We start from the raw sequence: 20,037 nt of genomic DNA on the forward strand, positions 1-20,037 counted from the left end.
AGTCACTCCTATCTATCTTTTTGTCAGTGAGCCTCCACAGTATCCCTAGTTTCATGATGTAACACTCAAGGAGTTCTATGAGTCATGTGCAGCTTCAATTACAGTGACTACTGGATCTCAACATGCTGGCCCAACACCTAGCAGTAGTCATTACTTGGCTGGTTCCCATCACAATGATCGGGGTTATCTTTTTAAATTAGAGATTCCAAGCCCAGCCCCATTTACAGAAATAGAATTTCCTAGGGTGGATTCGGGGAATCTGTATTTTACAATTGATTCTTCCGCAGTTGATTCTTCCAGAGTCAGGCAGGCCGCCAGTTGGTTAGCTGGTGCTTGAAAATGTCTTGAGTTAAGCAGTAGAGGACAGGTGGTAGGGCGTTATTGGCTTCTACTTCAGATGTGCTGACTAATTAAGCTTAAAGTCTCACTACTCAAAGTGTGGTCTCTGAGAAGCAGCATTAGCATCACTCAGGAGTTTGTTAGAACTGTAGACTCTCAAGTCCCACACCAGACCTATTTAATCTGAGTCTGCATTTTAACAAGATTTCTGGGTGATTTGTAAGTGTATTTGAAGTTTGAAAAGCATTGGCACATACTTAACAACAAATCCTGAGTGGACCCTACCCTGGGGTCAGGAGGGTTGCAGATGACTCACTGGTCACTTGTTGGACAGTTGAGGCTTTAAAATGAGGTGCATTCATATACAGCTCAGTTGGTTCTAAGCTGGGTGCTTTACGTACATTGTCTTAATACTCACCACAACCCTGCAAGCTGGATGTTGTCCCCATTTTGCAGGTAAGAAGACCAAGCTCAAAGAGTTACAGTAACTCGCTAATGGTCATTCAGTGTTTAAGCAGCAGAGCTGGGAGCTGAACCCAAGCCTGTGTATCTCCAAAGCACATGCTCGTTCCACTGACAATATTGCTGAAAATGAAGAGAAATTGAAGGCTCAAACAAAACTAGGAAAATTGATATGGGCAATCAGGTGGAAAATGGAGTTTTCAGTACAAGACTGTCTATAGAGGGATTCAGAACAACATGTCATTGAATCAGGCTTGTTCACCCAAGTCTTAATCACATTAGATATCTGTCATTATATTTTTACAAGACAGCAGGCCCTGCTACTCTCTATTGCACACATAGGGTGGCATCTGGCATCTGAACAGCTCTTGGGATGGCATAGGACATGTTCTACATTAGGTGGGAGGCACCCTATGCTATTTGTAGCAGTTACAATCCTGTAATGAGTAAACTGTTCCCTTGGAATAAACTGTTCACCCATGTGCGGTAAACAGAACCAGAACAGCTGCTGCAGGGTGAGCCAAACAGTGCCATTAACGTGCCATCAAGTTCCCTAGAATTTTGCAGGTAGCAATAATAATCAAAGCAGACTCTTGTTGAATGCTTGGCGTCTGCAAAGAGCATTACATTTGTTATTTCATTTGACTCTTAGCAAAGTCACACAAGTTAGATATTTTACAGTTGAGAAAACAGATTCAGAAAGATTGATGACTTACCCAAGACAACACGGATATGGATTTGAGATATGGCAGAGAATGTATTAAAATCCATATCCTCCTATTTTATGTCCTTTGTTGGGTAGCCTGAGTCCATGGGTGTGAACCAGTTTAAGTGTTGAACACCAGAGCTATAGGAACCAGGGAGATTTTTCAATATAGATACAGTGGAAGCCATAGCTCAGTGGGGGATTTTTTTTAATTGAGTTTTATTGAGATATATTCAGATACCATACAATCATCCCTGGTGTACAATCACCTGTTCACAGTACCATCATATAGTTGTGCATTCATCACCCAAATCTATTTTTGAACATTTTCCTTATACCAGAAAGTGTCAGAATAAGAATAAGAAATAAAAGTAAAAAAGAACACCCAAATCATCCCCCCCATCCCACCCTATTTTTCATTTAGTTTTTGTCCCCATTTATCTACTCATTCGTCCATACACTGGATAAAGGGAGTGTGATCCACAAGGTTTTCACAAACACATTGTCACCCCTTGTAATCTACATTGTTATACAGTTGTCTTCAAAAGTCAAGGCTACTGGGTTGGAGTTTGATAGTTTCAGGTATTTACTTCTAGCTATTCCAATACATTAAAACCTAAAAAGTGTTATCTATATAGTGCGTAAGAATGTCCACCAAAGTGACCTCTTGACTCCATTTGAAATCTCTCAGTCACTGAAGCTTTATTTCATTTCATTTTGCATCCCCCTGTTGATCAAGAAGATGTTCTCAATCCCACAATGCCGGGTCCAGATTCATCCCCAGGAGTCATATCCTGCGTTGCCAGGGAGATTTACACCCCTGGGAGTCAGGTCCCACATTGGGGGGGGTGAGGGAGCAGGGCAGTGAGATCACCTGCCAAGGTGGCTTAGTTAGAGAGAGGGCCACATCTGAGCAACAAAGAGGCACTCAGGGGGGACACTTAGGCACAATTATAAGCAGGTTTAGCCTCCCCTTTGCAGTAATAAGCTTCATAGGAGCAAGCCCCAAGACAGAGGGCTCAGCACATCAAGCCATCATTTCAGTGGAGAAATTTTTTTACTGAAAAACCAAAATCTAGACATGACTTTTTGAGGCAAGACAACTTTTGGTTCTTAATGACCAGGGACATCCCTTCCCTCCCCACTTCCTGGGGTCTTGACAATGAGCTAGTTCAGCTGGACAGGACAGCAGGGCTTCACTGATCGCATGGTTGGTAGGCAAGCTCCCTAGCTAAACTCAGGTGGCTCCTCAGGCTCCAAAAGTTCCTTTATTCATAGAAAACCAGGTGTTCCTGCACCCACACCCACTTTGCCTATAAATATGTAAAGCAATTAACAACATTCTTCTACCAGAGGGCTTTTTCCAGCACTGTCCCACTCTGTAGCTGAAGCATGCCTCACCATATAACAACTGTGGGTGCTTGGGGTTCCTTGTACTCTGTTACTCCTCTATTTGTAGGTTTTCTCAATAAATCTTATCATACTAACACCATGTGTCATTAGTAGTGTGGGTTACTGTGCACCAAATAGGAACGTGGCACCCAGTGAGGGGTTACTCATTCCAGTGTTATGGATTTGGGGAAGCATGGAAAGAATTTAATTAACCACTGCAGGTGGAAAACTTCACCCCTAGGTACAGAGGCAAGTAACCAGCCTATTGGGGTGGTCACTGACTGGATAGATGTGGAAGCTTTAGGGCAATGGATCTGTATTTAAAGGGCACCAAGGAGACAACAATGGTCAAAATGTGAACAATGTACTTGTTTGGAAGTCTCTGAGTCACAAGAAGCAGCAGCAGCAATAGGTTATCCCAGAGACGAGAAGCAGGGCAACCCTCCCCTTACCACTGCCCCAATAAGACTCAGGGAAGCTAGCATGGCTGTTGGCTCCCTTGGAAACAGAGAGACCACACCCAAAAGGGAAATCAGAACAGGCCCCCTCTATAATTCTATTAGAACCCCTTTGAGTCAACCCCTCTTGATTTGAAATGGTTATTATGTCACATATCTAACAGGAGCCTGAGGAAAACATCATCAGAAGGAAGTGTGGCAGTGCCCAAAAGTAGAATTAGATTGTCTTCAGGGTGGTTTTCATAAGTCTCCAAACCAGAGCAGTTATCAGAAGTTTGAAAGGTTGGTTTGTATGAAGGGATATGACATCAGCATTATTGAATGACGCTGAATAATCCTCTTCAGGGGAATTATCGTATGACCACCATTACAAAATTAGTTTGTGGGTTGACTAAGAAAAATGGGGAAGGTACTTGGTGGAATTGTGCATACATACCCCATCAAGGCAATTTCTCAGAAGCAGTTGATATAACTGGAGAACACTCTGAGATAGCTTATTCTACTGGCATGGTTATACGAGAACACAGAGCATCAGATGAGAACCCCAGATAATATGATAATATGCCTTTGACCCAGAGAATGCTGAATGAATTGATATGAACAGACCCTTCCAATTAGACAAATGGACAATGGCCTTGATTTTGCTCCTGAGCTCTGGAAAAAAGGATAGTCTATTCAGCCTCAAAGGGGAACTTTAGCCCTCAATTGGTAGTTGAGGGAATGAATAACTTCTTTCTTTTTACTATAGACATGATTGAACAATACAAATAACATCCCCAGGCAGTGGCTTGCCTTGCAAACTCATCACAATGTTGGAAAACACAATCCTTCATCAAATTCAGCTGCAGGAGGCCTTACTGAAACCGCACTCCTAGGTATTGCCATAGAAACCACTCTCACCTGGCACCAGCTGGAGCCAAGAGAGTGAATTTAATAATATGCTAAGGACCAATGGGTAGAATAAGCTGAGAGCAGAGGCTGCTTCTTCCCAACAAGGCCACTTCCTCAACCAGAAAGTGACCAACCATCCTACTTTGCTTAGGACTAAGGAATTTCACAGGATGCACAACTGTGCTAAAACTGAGACAATCCCTGGCAAACCAGGAGGGTTGTTCACCCTATCAACCAAGGAGCTTATATTGTAACAGCATATAGATATCTGTGGCTACCTGGATATCCATGGATACACATGGAGCATTTTGGTCCTCCTCTCTACTCTAGCTATGGTGCATTGCTCAGCTATGCCCAGCCTGTACACATCTCTGTATGGGGTAATAAGAGCATGGAGAATTAATTGCATGTGCTCTGTTATATCTCTGCTTGTAAATTTTTCCCTAATAAAATCTATTTTATATCTTCCCCACATGGCATGAGTATATGCACATCATGATTTGTTTTAGTTTTTAATACATTTTTATTATGAAATTTAACATATATACGTAACAGTGACAACTTTCAAAGTATGATTTAGCAAGTAGAGAGCAAATTTCAAAGAATGCTATGGGTTACATTCCACAATTTCAGTTATTTCCTTATTGTGAAATATAACATATATACAGAAAGGATGTACATCATTTAGCACACTGTTTTCCTGTCAAAAGAACAGGATTCTTGGATTCTGACCATAACAATAGCACAGTCAGAAGGCAAAATACAGTCAGCAGACAGCAGAAAGAGACGGAAAGCTGCAGGTCTACCCAGATTCAGAGAAAAACCACTCATCAAATAGACATGGATCTGAAAAACTGAGCAAGAATACAGAAAGCCAACTCACACACAATTATATTTTGGCCCACCATGGTTTGTTTTTTGTTTAATTGATTTTGAATAACTGTGAGCTGAGCAAGAGTTTCTGAAATCATCATGGTTCTCAAGTTCTACTGCCTCACTCTTGACCACTTCACTCATTTTCTACTCCTTGAAGATAAAGAAGTATGAAGTGGAGTCATAGACACTCCCCAAATAACAAAAGAAACCTTTAACTGAGAATACAGTTATCAGAAGGAGGTTTAGCACAAAGTAAATGGAAAAACCCAGAAGGTGTGGAGGAAACAGTTAAAATGCTGCTCCATAGTGATTGTTCTAGATGTCACCACTTCATGCCAAGATGAATAAAATCTGCTACTTACCTGTCTCCATGCTTCCAGATCACCTGACCCCAATCACCTGCTCACTGCCATCCAGTGCCATCCCACACACCATCGCTTTCCTCATCGTCACATAACCCATGCCCAGAAAATGGCAGTACAATTACCCAATAATTATTTATTAAATTAAACAATTTATTCATTGATTTAAAACTTGAATGGCTCCCCCATCATTATGACTGTGATTTTTGATATATTTTTATCATTTGGAAGCAAATAAAGTAAAATACGCTTGTTGAAATGGGGGGAAAGGGGAGCCTGGAATCCTTTCCCAGTGGTACTCCATTACCCCTCCTCTTCTAGCAATGGCCTTTAAGCAGGGGTAGGCGCTAGGAGACTCCACAGAAAACGGTCTGAAGACTACTTACATACAAGATTAAAAATGAATTCTCAGAGCCTCTTTATTGCTCAGATGTGGCCCCCTCTCTCACTAAGCCCACTTGGCAGGTGAACTCAATGCCCTCCCCACTAGGTTGGATGTAACTCCCAGGTGTGTAAATCTGCCTGGCAACATGGGACATGACTCCTGGAGATGAGCCTGGACCCAGAACTGTGGGATTGTGAGGACCTTCTTGACCAAAGTGGGGAAGAGAGATGAAACAAAATAAGGTTCCAGTGACTGAGAGATTTCAAATGGAGTCCAGAGGTCACTCTGGAGGGTATTCTCATGCACTATATAGACATCACCTTTTAGTCTTTAGTGTGTTAGAATGGCTAGAGAAAAATACCTGAAGCTGTCAAACTGCAACCCAGTGACCTTGAGTCTTGAAGACAATTGTATAACTATGTAGCCTGCAGAGTGTGGCTGTGTGATTGTAGAAAGCCTTGTGGCTCGCACTCCCTTTATCCCGTGTACAGACAGATGAGTGGAAAAATCGGGACAAAAAGCAGATGAAGAATAGGCTGGGATGGAGGGGATGGAAAGAGTTAGGGGTTCTTTTTTGTTTTTATTTTTATTTTGCAGTAAGGAAAAAGTTCAAAAATTGATTCTGGTGATGAACACACAACTGTATGATGGTGCTGTGAATAATTGATTGCACACTGTGGATGACTGTAGGGTATGTGAATATATCTCAATTAAACCGTGTTTTTAAAAAAGTAAATGAATGAGGGGAGGATGGGAGTGGGATGTTTTGGATGTTCTTTTTTATTTTAATTTTTATTTTACTTTTTGGAGTAATGAAAATGTTCCAAGTTTGATTGTAGTGATGAAAGCACAACTATATGACGATACTGTGAATAACTGATTGTACACTTTGAATGATTGTATGTTATGTGATTATATCTCAATAAAATTGCATGGAAAAAAATGAATTCTTAGGCCCTTCAAAATTTAGCTCCACATAACCTCTCCGCATGCTCTCTCACTGCTCTTTAGCATGAACCATCTTTAGAGTGTTCAGAGTCTGCTGAGCTTGCCCTACTCATGCTCATCTTTTCCTGCAATGATCTCCCCACCTAGAATGTTCTTTGTCTTCTCTTTTATCTATCTAAACCCAATCTACCCCTCACAGTCTAGCAAGCCCATCTTCTTCCCTCTCCCCAGCCAGAAAGACCAACTTTGATTTTTCCTTTCCAACACAGATATTAACAAATCATACTTGTTAGTATCTGTGTTGCCATTTAGGCATATTCAGTATTTAGTCTAGTATGGCTAACTATTTCTTATGTACATATCTTACATTTATAAACGAGCCTATTATCTCCTGGAGAACAGGGGTCATATCTCACATTTTTACACAGTATCTGGCACATCTGGCACATGGCACTTATTCTGCATATGACTATAGATATTTAACCACTAGAGCTACAGGTCCTGTGGGATCCACATAGAGGAGCCCTATGGTCCAGTCCCTCCCCATCATCAGAGGGTCATGCCTCTAGATAGGACTGGGTGTCGTTCTTATGGTGTTTCTAGTTTGTGGCTCAGCTACTACAAAAGGCAGGGATTCATGGATGGATTTCTCTGGAGTTTGGTATAAGCCAGAACTCTTGATTACTAAGACTAGGCCCTCTGTCCTGAATTATATCATCGATTTTTCCATCTAAAGGGCTTTGGGCTGGAACTAGAACAAATCCGATGACTGAAAGGCCTCTATGATATCTTTTAATGTCATCAATAATCCAATAGTGCAATGTATAAGATAGTAGAATTTTGATGCTAAGACACCAACTGTAGCAGACACTTTCAATACTCCATCCATGTCCTTTAAGATCCCCTCACTATTCACGTTCATGCCAAACGGAGTCACAATAGCCAACACCTGAATCTTGTTGGAGAGCTACCCTCAGGCTAATGGAACCCACTTGGTCTGTCCATGCACAGGCTGGAAATGCCAAGGATTTAACAAACCGCCAGGGGCTTAGGCAGGCATGGGTAGCCTTTAACCAATGGCTATGAATACCCTAAATCCCTCTCCCATTGACTGGGATAATTCTGATATGTGTGTTTTGCACTGTTTTCCAGAGTTTACCCATGGAATTAAGCAACAACTGCCAACTATGATAACTGGCTCAATAACTCACCATTTAGTAGGTGACTTCTCTTCCCCCATACCACTTCACCTCTAGCCTTCCAGGTTCCTTCCACCTTCCAATAAGCTGATTGCAGTCCAATCCTTGGCTCAAGGCCTGACTCTGGAGAACACAAACCAAGGTACCAAAGCTGTCAACCTAGAAAAAGGAGTCAAAAGAGATAGATTAGGTCAATATAAAAGTCCTGAGATAATATAGCCAAATGTGCTATTCCTCCAATGACCATTTGGCCCTGTGAGCATCAGGGATAATAGTTTTGAAACACTTTCTGATTTACTTTCCCCCTTAGGGAAGGAGAACAGCACATGCTTCTCCACTTCACCTTAGGTCCTGCTCATCCTTGAGCAGTAAGACTAGATAAGAAGACAGCATAATCGAGGAGAGGAAATGCCTGCCTATCCCAAGGTTATAGGGACTCTTTTCCCCATTCTTCTCCTAGCTGGATTCCTCTCATCCTGAAGGTCTCAATTTACCATGTGACATGTCATCCAGGAGGCCTTCTCTGGTCCCTTCTTTCCTCTTCCTCTTGCTCCCACAGTACCCTTTACTTCTGTGGTCATAGCACCAACCACCTGGATACTAACTGTTACTTTCTGTGCTCTCCACTAATTCATAAATAAATTCTGTGGGCACAGGGACTGTTTCATGTTTATATTTACCCTCAAAATATAACACAGGGTCTAGCACAGGGTTTAAGTGCTCAAAGAATAATTACTGAATGAGTGAATTGGTGAATGACTGAATGAACAAATGCAAGCTCACTCACCTTCCAAATATCCATTCTGGATCACTGATTTTGATTTTGGATCATATTCTCCTTCATGTAGTAGAGCGGTGGACCTAAACTCATAGGATATTTGGGATGCAAAGGACCCCAGAGATTCCTTATGAGTTTATTTCCACAGGGAGCTTATAGTGGCGATGATCCAATGAGATAAGGAATGCATTCTAGAAATGAGGAAACTGATCCTCAAAAGCATCATGTTACCTGCCCAAGTTCACCCAGCTAATTAGCAAAGAAAGCAAACTTCAAATACAGATGTGTTCTTCAAAAAAAAATGCTACCTTCTCATAGCATAGGCTTTCAAGTTCCCCTCTTCCACCTACCTCCACCTAAGGCTCATATATTCCTACCCTTGCTTTAAATTTCAATGTAGCTTTGCATTTCAGTGCACAATTTAATTTTGGCAACAGACTAGATAGTATGGCCAAAATTAGCTAAATAGTAAAGAAATAAAATGACAGGCATCCAGCAAGTGGTGACCATATTTAATCAAATTGAATAGTTTCAATAATTTGGTTTCATGAGACTTGGAAAGAAAAGTCCAAAGATGTGGACCACTCAGAGGTCTCTAGCTGTATTAAATCAGTTTAATTCAATCCCATTCCACTCCATTTAATAAGCCTTTATTGTCTGCCTATGATGTCAGAGCCCTGTGCTAGGATGGTACATACAAGGATGAACCTAAGACTGAAGAATTTTTGGATAGAGCTAGTCTTAAGTGAAAGCAGTTGCTGCCAAGTTCAGTGCCTGGCACTTGAGTACTGCTTGGTCAGTGTTTGTTGAAGGAAGGAATGAATGAGCTCTCACATTCCAATTATTATTTTTGCATTTTTTAAAAGAACAGATGGATCTGGTTGAGGGCCCCACCCTGATCAAAATGGCAGAGTGAACTGCTTCAGGCTTGTGCCAGTGTGGATGTGTTATGTCCCCCAAAATGCCATGTTCTTTAATGCAGTCTTGTACAGGCAGACATATTAGTGTTGATTAGGTTGGAATCTTTGGATTAGGTTGTTTCCAGGGAGATGTGACCCATCCAACTGTGGGTAATACCTTGGATAGATTATTTCCATGGAGATGTTACCCTGCCCATTCAGCATGAGTCTTGATTGGTTTACTGGAGCCCTATAAAAGCTTAGACAGAAGGAGCTCGCTGCTACAGCCTAGAGAGACATTTTGAAGATGGCCATTGAAAGCTGATGCTGATATTTTGGAGAATGCCATTTTGAAACGCAACCTGGGAGCAAGCAGACATGAGCCACATGCCTTCCCAGCTAACAGAGGTTTTCTGGACGCCATTGGCCATCCTTCAGTGAAAGTACCCAATTGTTGATGCCTTACCTTGGACACTTTATGGCCTTAAGACTGTAACTTTGTAACCAAATAAACCCCCTTTATAAAAGCCAATCCATTTCTGGCGTTTTGCATAATGGCAGCATTAGCAAACCAGAACAGATTTTGGTACCAGAGAAGTGGGATGCTGCTGAGCTTGCAGATAGGAAACATGTTGGAATAGCTTTTTAAATGGATAAGGGGAAGATTCTGGAAGAATTGTGAGGAGCTTGATAGAAAAGGCCTAGACGGCTTTGAAGAGACTGTTGGTAGAAATACGGACTCTGATGATGTGAATATATCATTGCAAACTGGAAGAAAGGCAATGCTTGTTTTAAAGTGGCAGAAAATTTGGCAGAATTGAGTCCTGGTGTTGGATGGAAGGCAGAATTTGAAAGCAACAACTGGGAATACTTAGCTGAAGAAATCTCCAGACTATGTGTGGAGGGTGCAGCCCTGGCTTCTCCTTGCAGCTTATAGTAAAATGCAACATGACAGAGATAAGCTGAGAATTGAACTCTTGGGTACAAAAAAAACAGAAATTGATAGTTTGGAAAATTCTTGGCTTCCAAAAAGTGATACCCCAGAAGCTACAGCCCCATGTGAGGATTTAACCAAACATGGACTCTGACCACCATTTCAGTACAAGCCAGGATTGGAGATGGAGTTATCCAGAAAGGATTTGTGGAAAGTCCTATTGCCTGATGGTTTTGACCCCTGTGTGCTTCATACCAAGCCAAAAGATTTTTTGCAAGATCTGTATAGATGGAACCACTGCCAGTCTGGACTGGAGGGTACAGAGTAGGGTCAAATTGAAAGAAATATTTCTTCAAAGACAGAGCCATGGAGGTTAAGGTCTGGAGTCAAGAGGTCTTTGGCAGGGAGAGCGGAGTGGCCCATACACATGTAAAGGGTGAGTTTGCCCCAGAGGCAGAGGGTGGGCTTCCACCTGGATGCACAGGAAGAGTGCTGCCACCCCAGGCCTCAGAGACGGTGGAGTATAATCCCCAGGAATTGGGGAGATCCTGGCCATCACCCCACTGTTCTGAAGGGGTTGAGCATATGCCCCGGAGACGGAAGAGAGTTCAGGTGCCGCCCTGATGTTTGAGGGGGATGGGGCCAAGAAGGTGATCTCCCCAATGTGTGAATATGTTAGAGCACTCACCCCAGCGTTTGGAGAGAAAAGGGCTGTCGCAAAGGCCCTTAAAAAGGGTTGGACTCCTGCTCTTTCAAGCCCCAAGGATTAAACATCATTGTATAAATGACTTTCAGACTTTGAAATCTAATGAAGTTTGCCCTGCAGGTTTTAGGAAATGTTTTGGTCCCTTGAACTCTGTTTTCCTTTCAGTTTCTCCTTATGGCAATGGGAATGTTTACCCTATGACTGTCCCTCCTTTGTATACTGGCAGCAGATAACTTGTTCCGAGTTTCACAGGTCCACAGCTAGAGGGAATTTTACTTTAGGACAGACCATGCCTGTAACTAATTTTGATAAGATCTTGTACTTACCTATTGCTCCTGAAATGATTTAAGTGCTTGTGATATTGTGATGGGATGAATGTATTTTGTATATGGAAAGATCATGTCACTTGCAGTCCAGGGGGTGGAATATTCCAGTTTGGATGCATTATGTCCCCCAAAATGCCATGTACTTTAATGCATCTTGTGGGGGCAGATGTATTAGTGGTGATTAGGTTGGAATCTTTGGATTAGGTTGTTTCCAGGAAGATGTGACCCACCCAACTGTGAATAATATCTTGGTTAGAGTATTTCCATGGAGATGTGATACCCCCCCCCATTCAGCGGGGGTCTTTATTAGTTTACCTGAGCCCTATGGGAGCTCAGATAGAAGTAGCTCACTGCTACAGCTCAGAGAGACATTTTGAAGATGGCCGTTGAAAGCTGAGGCTGACATTTTGGAGAATGCCATTTTGAAACGCAACCTAGGAGCAAGCAGACATGAGCCACATGCCTTCCCAGCTAACAGAGGTTTTCCAGACACTACTGGTCATCCTCCAGTGAAGGCACCCTATTGTTGATGCCTTACCTTGGACACTTTATGGCCTTAAGACTGTAACTTTGTAACCAAATAAACCCCCTTTATAAAAGTCAATCCATTTCTGGTGTTTTACATAACAGCAGCATTAGCAAACTGGAACACGGCTCCATTGCCCCCTCCCCCAGAAGCTTTTAACAACCAGCAAGAACTGGTAGAAACATCGTTCTCAAAGCTCCAGAAAAAAAGGACTTCCAGGGAAGATGGATGAGTAGGGAGCTCCAGGACTCACTCCTCCTCCAAAAACAGCTAGTGGACAGGCAGGAATATCTGAAACAACTGTTCTGGGGCTCCAGAGGCCAGGGGAGCACTGTACAGCACCCAGGGAAAAGTGAGAGGAAGAGGCCAAGAAACTGCAGTAAAGAACTGTGAGTAGCTCACTCCACAGTGGCTGCACCTATCCCATACTTTTGAGGCAGGCTGCCTCAGGGTCTGGCCCCTGGCTGACTGCTGCAGGCAGAGAGGGACATGTAACTCCTATCCTCCAAAAAGAGAGGAGGCAAGCTGAGCACTGATCATACTTTTGATCAGCAACTTCAGACTGCTGGGTCCCAGCTCTGATTTGCTGTTTTAGCCCACCCTGGACAGGGACCACTGAGGCCACTGTTTCAACCCTATGTCCCCAACAGGGGTGGAACTGGTGGAGATCTAAAGATACAGTACCTCCTTAGAGCTGTGGGGAACATTTTGCTGAAGGGTGCCATCTTCTGGGCAAGTCAGGAAAGCACAGCTTCAGGAAGTTGTCAAAAGGCTTGTTGGAAGTTTTCCTGACCCTCTCCCCAGGCTCTTTAGAGGTGGTCTGCACCTCCTTTGTGGGTCCATAGCCCTGTTCTGGATGGAAAATACTAACTTGGGAAAGTCCTCTTGGGGGGTGGGGAGTGGGGAGACTTCCTCTCAGAATTCCCTCTTGGCAAAAGCAGCTACAGGCAATGAAAGGGGAGGGGAAAAAAAAAAAACTACGGAGGAAAAATAAAAACAAACAACAGAGCAAGACTCCCAAGGAAGGAAAAGAGGAAAGGAAACTTTCCCCTAGGGGTGAAACAATGGGACAAACTGTGCAATCTTAAAAATTGTATCACATACCCAACACAAGAATCAGATGAAGAAGAGCTGAAAAAATCTGAACAAACACCAGCAATTCTAACAGTCTAGAATAAGTTGAACCAAGTGTCAAATAAGAGCATAATATAAAGCCAGTTAACAATAAAACTATAGGCAAAAGAGAGAAACTGACCTTCAGAGTAAACTCATCAAGATAATCAGATGCCTAAACATCAGCAAAAAAAATTTACAAGCCATACTAAGAAACAGGAAGATATGGCCCAATAAAAGGAACAAATTAAAACTTTATAGGAGAGAAGAATTTTGAACAACTAATCAAAGATTTTCAAATTAATCTCTTAAATAAATTTGAGGAGATGAAGGAAAATATGGCTAAAGAGATAAAGGATATTAAGAAGATACTGGGTAAGCACAAAGAAGAATACAAAAGTATAAAAAGAAACATACCTGAAATTATGGGAATGAAAGGCACAATAGAGGAGATTAAAAATATACTAGAGGCATACAAAAGCAGATTTGAACAGGCAGAAGAAAGAGTCATCAAACTAGAAGATAGGATAATTGAAGTCTTACAGACAGAAGAACAGACAGAAAAAAGTGTGAAAAATTAAGCACAGTCTCAAGGATTTGAATTACAGAATGAAGCATACAAACATGCATCATGGGTATCTCAGAATGAGAAGGGAAGGGAAAGGGGGCAGAAAGAATATTTGAGGAAAAAATAGCCAAAAATTTCCCACCTGTTAAGAAGGACATAAATATACATGTTCAAGAAGTGCAACAATCCAAACAGAATAAATCCTAAAAGACCTACTCCTAGACACATATTAATCAGACTGTCAAAGGCCAAAGATAAGGAGAGAATCCTGAAAGCAGCAAGAGAAAAGCAATTCATCATATACAAGGGAAATGCAATAAGGCTGTGTTGATTCCTCATCACCATGGAGGCAAAAAGGCAGTGATCTGGTATATTAAAGGTTAGTGAAAAAGAAAAACTGCCAGCCAAGAATTTGTTATTTGGCAAAACAGTCCTTCAAAAATTAGGGAGAGTTTAAAATATTCACAGATAAATGGAAAATGAGAGAGATCATCAACAAGAGATCTGCTCTGCAAAAAATACTAAAGGGAGTCTACAGGCTGAAAGGAATAGACAGGAGAGAGACAGAAAGACACAGATTGGCAGAATGGATTAAGAAGTATGATCTATCTATATGCTGTCTACAAGAGAGTCACCTTAGACCCAAGGATCCAAATATGTTGAAAGTGAAAGGTTGGAAAAAGATATTCTATGCAAAGAGTAACCAAAAAGAGCCGGGGTAGCAATACTAATATTAGACAAAATAGACTTTACATACAAAACTGTTGTAAGAGACAAAGAAGGACACCATATATTAACAAAAGGGGCAATACACCAAGAAGAAAAAATAATCATAAATATTTATGCACCTCCAAAATACATGAGGCAAACATTGGCAAAACTGAAGGGAAAAATATCTGTACAACAATAGTTGGAGACTTCAATACACCACTCTTATCAATAAACATAACTTCTAGACAGAGGATCAACACAGAAACAGAGAACTTGAATAATATTATAAATGAACTAGACCTACCAGACAAATACAGAACATTGCTCCCCAAACAGCAGGATATACATTCTCCTCTCAAGTGCCCATGGATCATTCTGCAGGATAGACCATTTGTTGGGTCACAAAACAAGTCTCAATAAGTTGAAAAAGATTGAACTCATACAAAGCACATTCTCTGACCAAAATGGATTGAAGCTGGAAATTATAACAGATGGGAAAATGGATAATTCACAAATATATAGAAGTTAAACAATGCCTTCTTAATCAGTGGGTCAAAGAAGAAATTACAAGAGAAATTAGTATATATCTCAAGACAACTGAAAATGAGAACACAACATATCAAAACTTATGGAACATAGAAGACAGCAGCAATCATGTTCTGGGCAGCCTTGCGGAACTGGAGAACTGGCATCCAGCTGGTCTGCAGGCTACAGCACCTGAGCCAGACCCAGGGCCTCCTGATTACCCCAGCTCTATGGAATCTGTGCATGAATACCAATTGTGGAATGCCTTTTATCCCTACCAGCATTCCAAAGTCTCCAAAGCATGAACAGTATCCCACCCCAGTGGCTGGCACACACACCCCCAATACCCTCCACCCAATCTGCCCTATTTTGTGAAGCACTCTCAAATGCACAACATTCTTGTCTACATGGACATCACACATGGCAACCATCTGGTGAAAGTGACCAGGAAGATGGAAGGAGAATCATGGCCCTGAAGAAAGATGTGGAGGATTTTCTGAGCCTACTGCTGGGGAAGACACACATTATCCAAGTCAATGAAATGACAAGTACTGGGAGGTCAAGGGCTATGTTGACCAGCAACTAAAAGCCTGGCTCCTGGAGTAGGGCTTCTGAGAACCTGCTGAGCTGCCAGTAGGACAGCATCCCCCATAGACTGGGGGAGGGAGGTGGGTGTTAGAGACAAGGGAGGGGGCAGGATTACTGAAAGACCAGGGCTAAGGGCTTGGACAGGACATGGTGAGTGATAAAGGGCCTTGGAGTCAGGACTTTCCTGCATAAAGGGAGAAATAGGCTCTCTCTGCTCAGGTGTCAGCACTGGGGGATATCCCTCCTTCCAATGTAGTCTCTTCTCTGCCTTTGTACTGGAATTGAAATCTCTAAGAGCTATTCTGTGACTTTATGCAATATTGTTTGTAGTCCTGCCTGTTGTTCAACTTCTGATTCTTTGTGTTAACTTGATGTCTGCATTAAATAACTGCCCCTTGTAATAAAAGAGAGAGAGACCCACCAGGAACAGCTGAGGTAGTGGGGGCCATTAGCTTCTGCTCCCCCATATTCACTTTCCCTTCTCTGGGGCTCTGTGGACTCAGCTATTCAAATGCTGGGGGTGGCAACTGTCCCTATGGTGGAAGCAATAGCCCAACCAAGTTTAGGGGAGGGTAGCACAGGGCAGACCCATTGGGCACACCTCTTCCTTGGCCCTCTAGCCCTCCTGAGCTCACTGCTGCTCACATTTCCAGGCCTCTGCTCTAGGCAAGAGCATGCTTGATTGGAAGCTATAACAGATGTCTCAGATCTGGGTCCTTCAGGTCTTAGCAGGGCTGGGCACAGAGTCACTGAGTGCCTCTCCAAACATTTTGGTTCTTTCTACCTGAGGGAGAGGTAGAGGGCCTACCTGGGGTCCCTGTTCCTTTCCAGATCAGAATTGAGTTTGACTGCTTTTCCAATATCCTGAAAACAGAATTTCCAGGACATTAAATAATTTGCTTTGATTGGCCTGACCTAAAGGGAGTACTTGGGAGCTCCAAGGAGCCCAATACAGAGCCATTCTCCTCAGTCTGGTGACCTGGCTTCAAGAAGATGCTGGCTTTTACCCCTGCCATCCCATTGCATCCCATCCCATACCAAGTACCCTACAACTTGCTCCTTCCTTGGAGTCTCAAAGGCCAAAGGCCTAAGTCCTCTCCTCCACCTCACCCCACCTGACGCTACCATCAGACTGGCCAAGACAAGGTTTAGATCCTGGCTCCATCATGTCTCTGACCTAAGGTGAGGTACTTGACATCCCCAGAGCTCAGTGTCTCCATATGTAAAATGGCCTGTCTTCCTGACAGTGCTGGCCTATATATAAAGCCCTCACTCCTGAAAGCTCCAGGCCCACTCTCTAGTCTATAGCCTTAGCAAGGAAAAGGAGTCTGACACACTTACCCCATGACATGAGTCACACCAGTTGCTAATGCAAGTTTTTGTTTGGCTGTATACACCGTTTAAGCTATTAAAATGTGTACAATATTTACAAATTAAATAATCATCTGAAAAAATTAATACTAAAAGCTTATGGGATGTGACAAAGAAGTGCTGAGAGGGAAATTTATAGCCCTAAATGCCTACATTAAAAAGGAAGAAAGAGCTAAAATCAAAGACCTAGCTGCACACCTGGAGGAATTAGAAAAAGAACAGCAAAGTAATTTCACAGCAAGCAGAAGGGAAGAAATAACGAAGATCAGAGCAGAAATAAATGAAATGGAGAATTTAAAAAAATAGAGATAATTAACAAAGGCAAAAGTAGGTTCTTTGAGATCATTAAATTGACAAACGCTTAGCTAGCTGACAAAGAAAAAAGAGAAAATGCAAATAAATAAAATCAGAAATGAGAGGGTAGACATTACTACTGACCCCACAGAAATAAAAAGGATCATGAGAAGATACTTTGAAAAATTGTATGCCAATAAATTAAACAACTTAAATGAAATGGAAAAATTCCTAGAAACACATAAACAACTACAGTGATTCTAGAAGAAACAGAAGACCTCAACAGAGCAATTACAAGTAAAGAGATTGAATAAGTCATCAAAACACTCCCAACAAAGAAAAGCCCAGGCCCAAATGACTTCACAGTTGAATTCTAACAAGCTTTCCAAGAACAATTAATACCAATCCTGCTGAAATTCTTCCAAAACATTGAAGAGGAGGGAACACAACCTAACTCATTCTTTGAAGCTGACATCACCATAATACTAAAGACAGATAAAGATACTACAAGAAAGGAAAATTACAGACCAATTTGTCTTATGAATATAGATACAAAAATCCTCAACAAAATACTTGCAAATTGAATTCAACAGCACATTACAATAATTATACAACATTATCAAGTGGGTTTTATCCCAGGTATGGATGGGCGGCTCAATACAAAAAATCAATGTAATACACCCTAGTAACACTGAATGGGAAAAATCACTTGATCATCTTGATTGACACACAAAAAGGCATTTGACAAAATCCAGCATACTTTGTTGATAAAAATGCCTTTTTGGAATAACAAAAATGTTTAAAAATTGATTGTGGTGATGAATGCACAACTATATGATGATACTGTGAACAACTGATTGTACACTTTGGATGACTGTATGGTATGTGACTATATTTCAAGAAAATTGCAGGAATAAATAAATAGATAAAAATGTAAATAAAGAACACCTTGAAAGATAGGAACAGAAGGAAACTTCCTCATCATGATAAAGGGCATATATGAAAAACCACAGCTAACATCATACTCGATGAAAAGACTGAAAATCTTCCCTCTAAGTTCTGGAACAAGACAAGGATGCCCCCTGTCACCAATGTTATTCAACATTGAGCAGAAGTTCTAGCTAGAGCAATTAAGCAAGAAAAAGGAATAAAAGGCATCCAAATCAGAAAGGAAGAAATAAAACTTTCAATATTTGTAAATGACATGATCCTATATATAGAAAGTCCAAAAAAATCTACAACAAAGCTACTAGAGTTATTAAACAAGTTCAGCAAATTAGTGAGGTACAACATCAACACACAAAAATCAGTAGTGTTTCTATACACCAGTAATGAGCAATCTGAGGAGGAAATAAAAAAAAAATCCCATTTACAACAGAAACTAAAAGAATCAAATATCTAGGCATAAATTTAACCAAGGTTGGAAAGGACTTATACACAGAAAATTACAAAGCATTGCTAAAAAAAATCAAAGAAGACCTAGCTAAAGGGAAGACATTTCGTGTTCATGAATTGGAAGACTAAATATCACTAAGATGTCAATTCTACCCAAATAGATTTACAGATTGAATGCAATCACAATCAAAATTCCAACATCCTACTTTGCAGAAATGGAAATTCCAAATTTATTTGGAAGGACAAGGGGCAAAAAAAAAAAAAAGAGTGAAGTTGGAAGACTCACATTTCTTGACTTTAAAGTATATTGCAAAGCTATAGTGGTAAAATCAGCACAGTACTGGCACAAGGACAGATATATTGACCAACAGAATCAAATTGAGAGTTCAGAAATAGACCCTTACTTCTATGGCCAATTGATTTTTTTGACAAGGCTGCCAAGTCCACTCAACTGGGAGAGAATATTCATATGGATATCCACATGCAAAAGAATAGAAAAGGACCCCTATCTCACACCTTCTACAAAAATTGACTCAAAATTGATCAAAGACCTAAATAAAAGAGCCAGGACCATAAGACTCATAGAATAAAATGTAGGGAAGCATCTTCAAGATCTTGTGGTAGGAAATAGTTTCTTAGACTTTACACCCAAAGCACATGCAACAAAGGAAAAAAAAAAAATAGATAAATGGGACTTCCTCAAAACTAAAAACTTCTGCGCTTCAAGGGACTCTGTCAAGAAAGTGAAAAGGCAACTTACTCAATGGGAGAAAATATTTGGAAACCACATATCCAATAAGGGTGTAATATCCAGAATATACAAAGAAATCCTACAACACAACAATTAAAAGACAAACAACCCAATTTAAAAATGTGCAAAAACTTGAATAGACATTTTTCTAAAGAGGAAATACAACTGGCTAAAAAGCACATGAAAAGATGCTCAACATCACTAGCTATTAGAGAAATGCAAATCAAAACTACAAGATATTTTGTCATACCTACTAGAATGGCCACTATTAAAAAAACAGAATACTACAGGTATTGGACAGGATATGGACAAGTATGAACACTCATTCACTGCTCATGGGAATGTAAAATGGTGCAGCCACTGTGGAAGATATTTTGGCGATTCCTCAGGATGCTAAGTATAGAATTGCCATATGACCCAGCAATCCGGCTACTAGGTATATACCCAAAAGAACTGAAAGCAGGAACTCAAACAGATATTTGCACACTGATGTTTACAGCAGCATTATTCAAAATTGCCAAAAGAAGGAAACAA

The 20,037-nt window shown here is 41.2% G+C and overlaps 1 pseudogene; it reads left to right on the top strand.

The window, feature by feature from the left end:
- LOC119537224 overlaps positions 1-15,719 on the top strand; it is a 71,678-nt pseudogene extending 55,959 nt beyond the window's left edge.
- Positions 15,720-20,037: the final 4,318 nt, after the last annotated feature.

Source organism: Choloepus didactylus, chromosome 6 (assembly GCF_015220235.1).
Source record: "Choloepus didactylus isolate mChoDid1 chromosome 6, mChoDid1.pri, whole genome shotgun sequence".
In the NCBI taxonomy this organism is placed as follows: domain Eukaryota; kingdom Metazoa; phylum Chordata; class Mammalia; order Pilosa; family Megalonychidae; genus Choloepus; species Choloepus didactylus.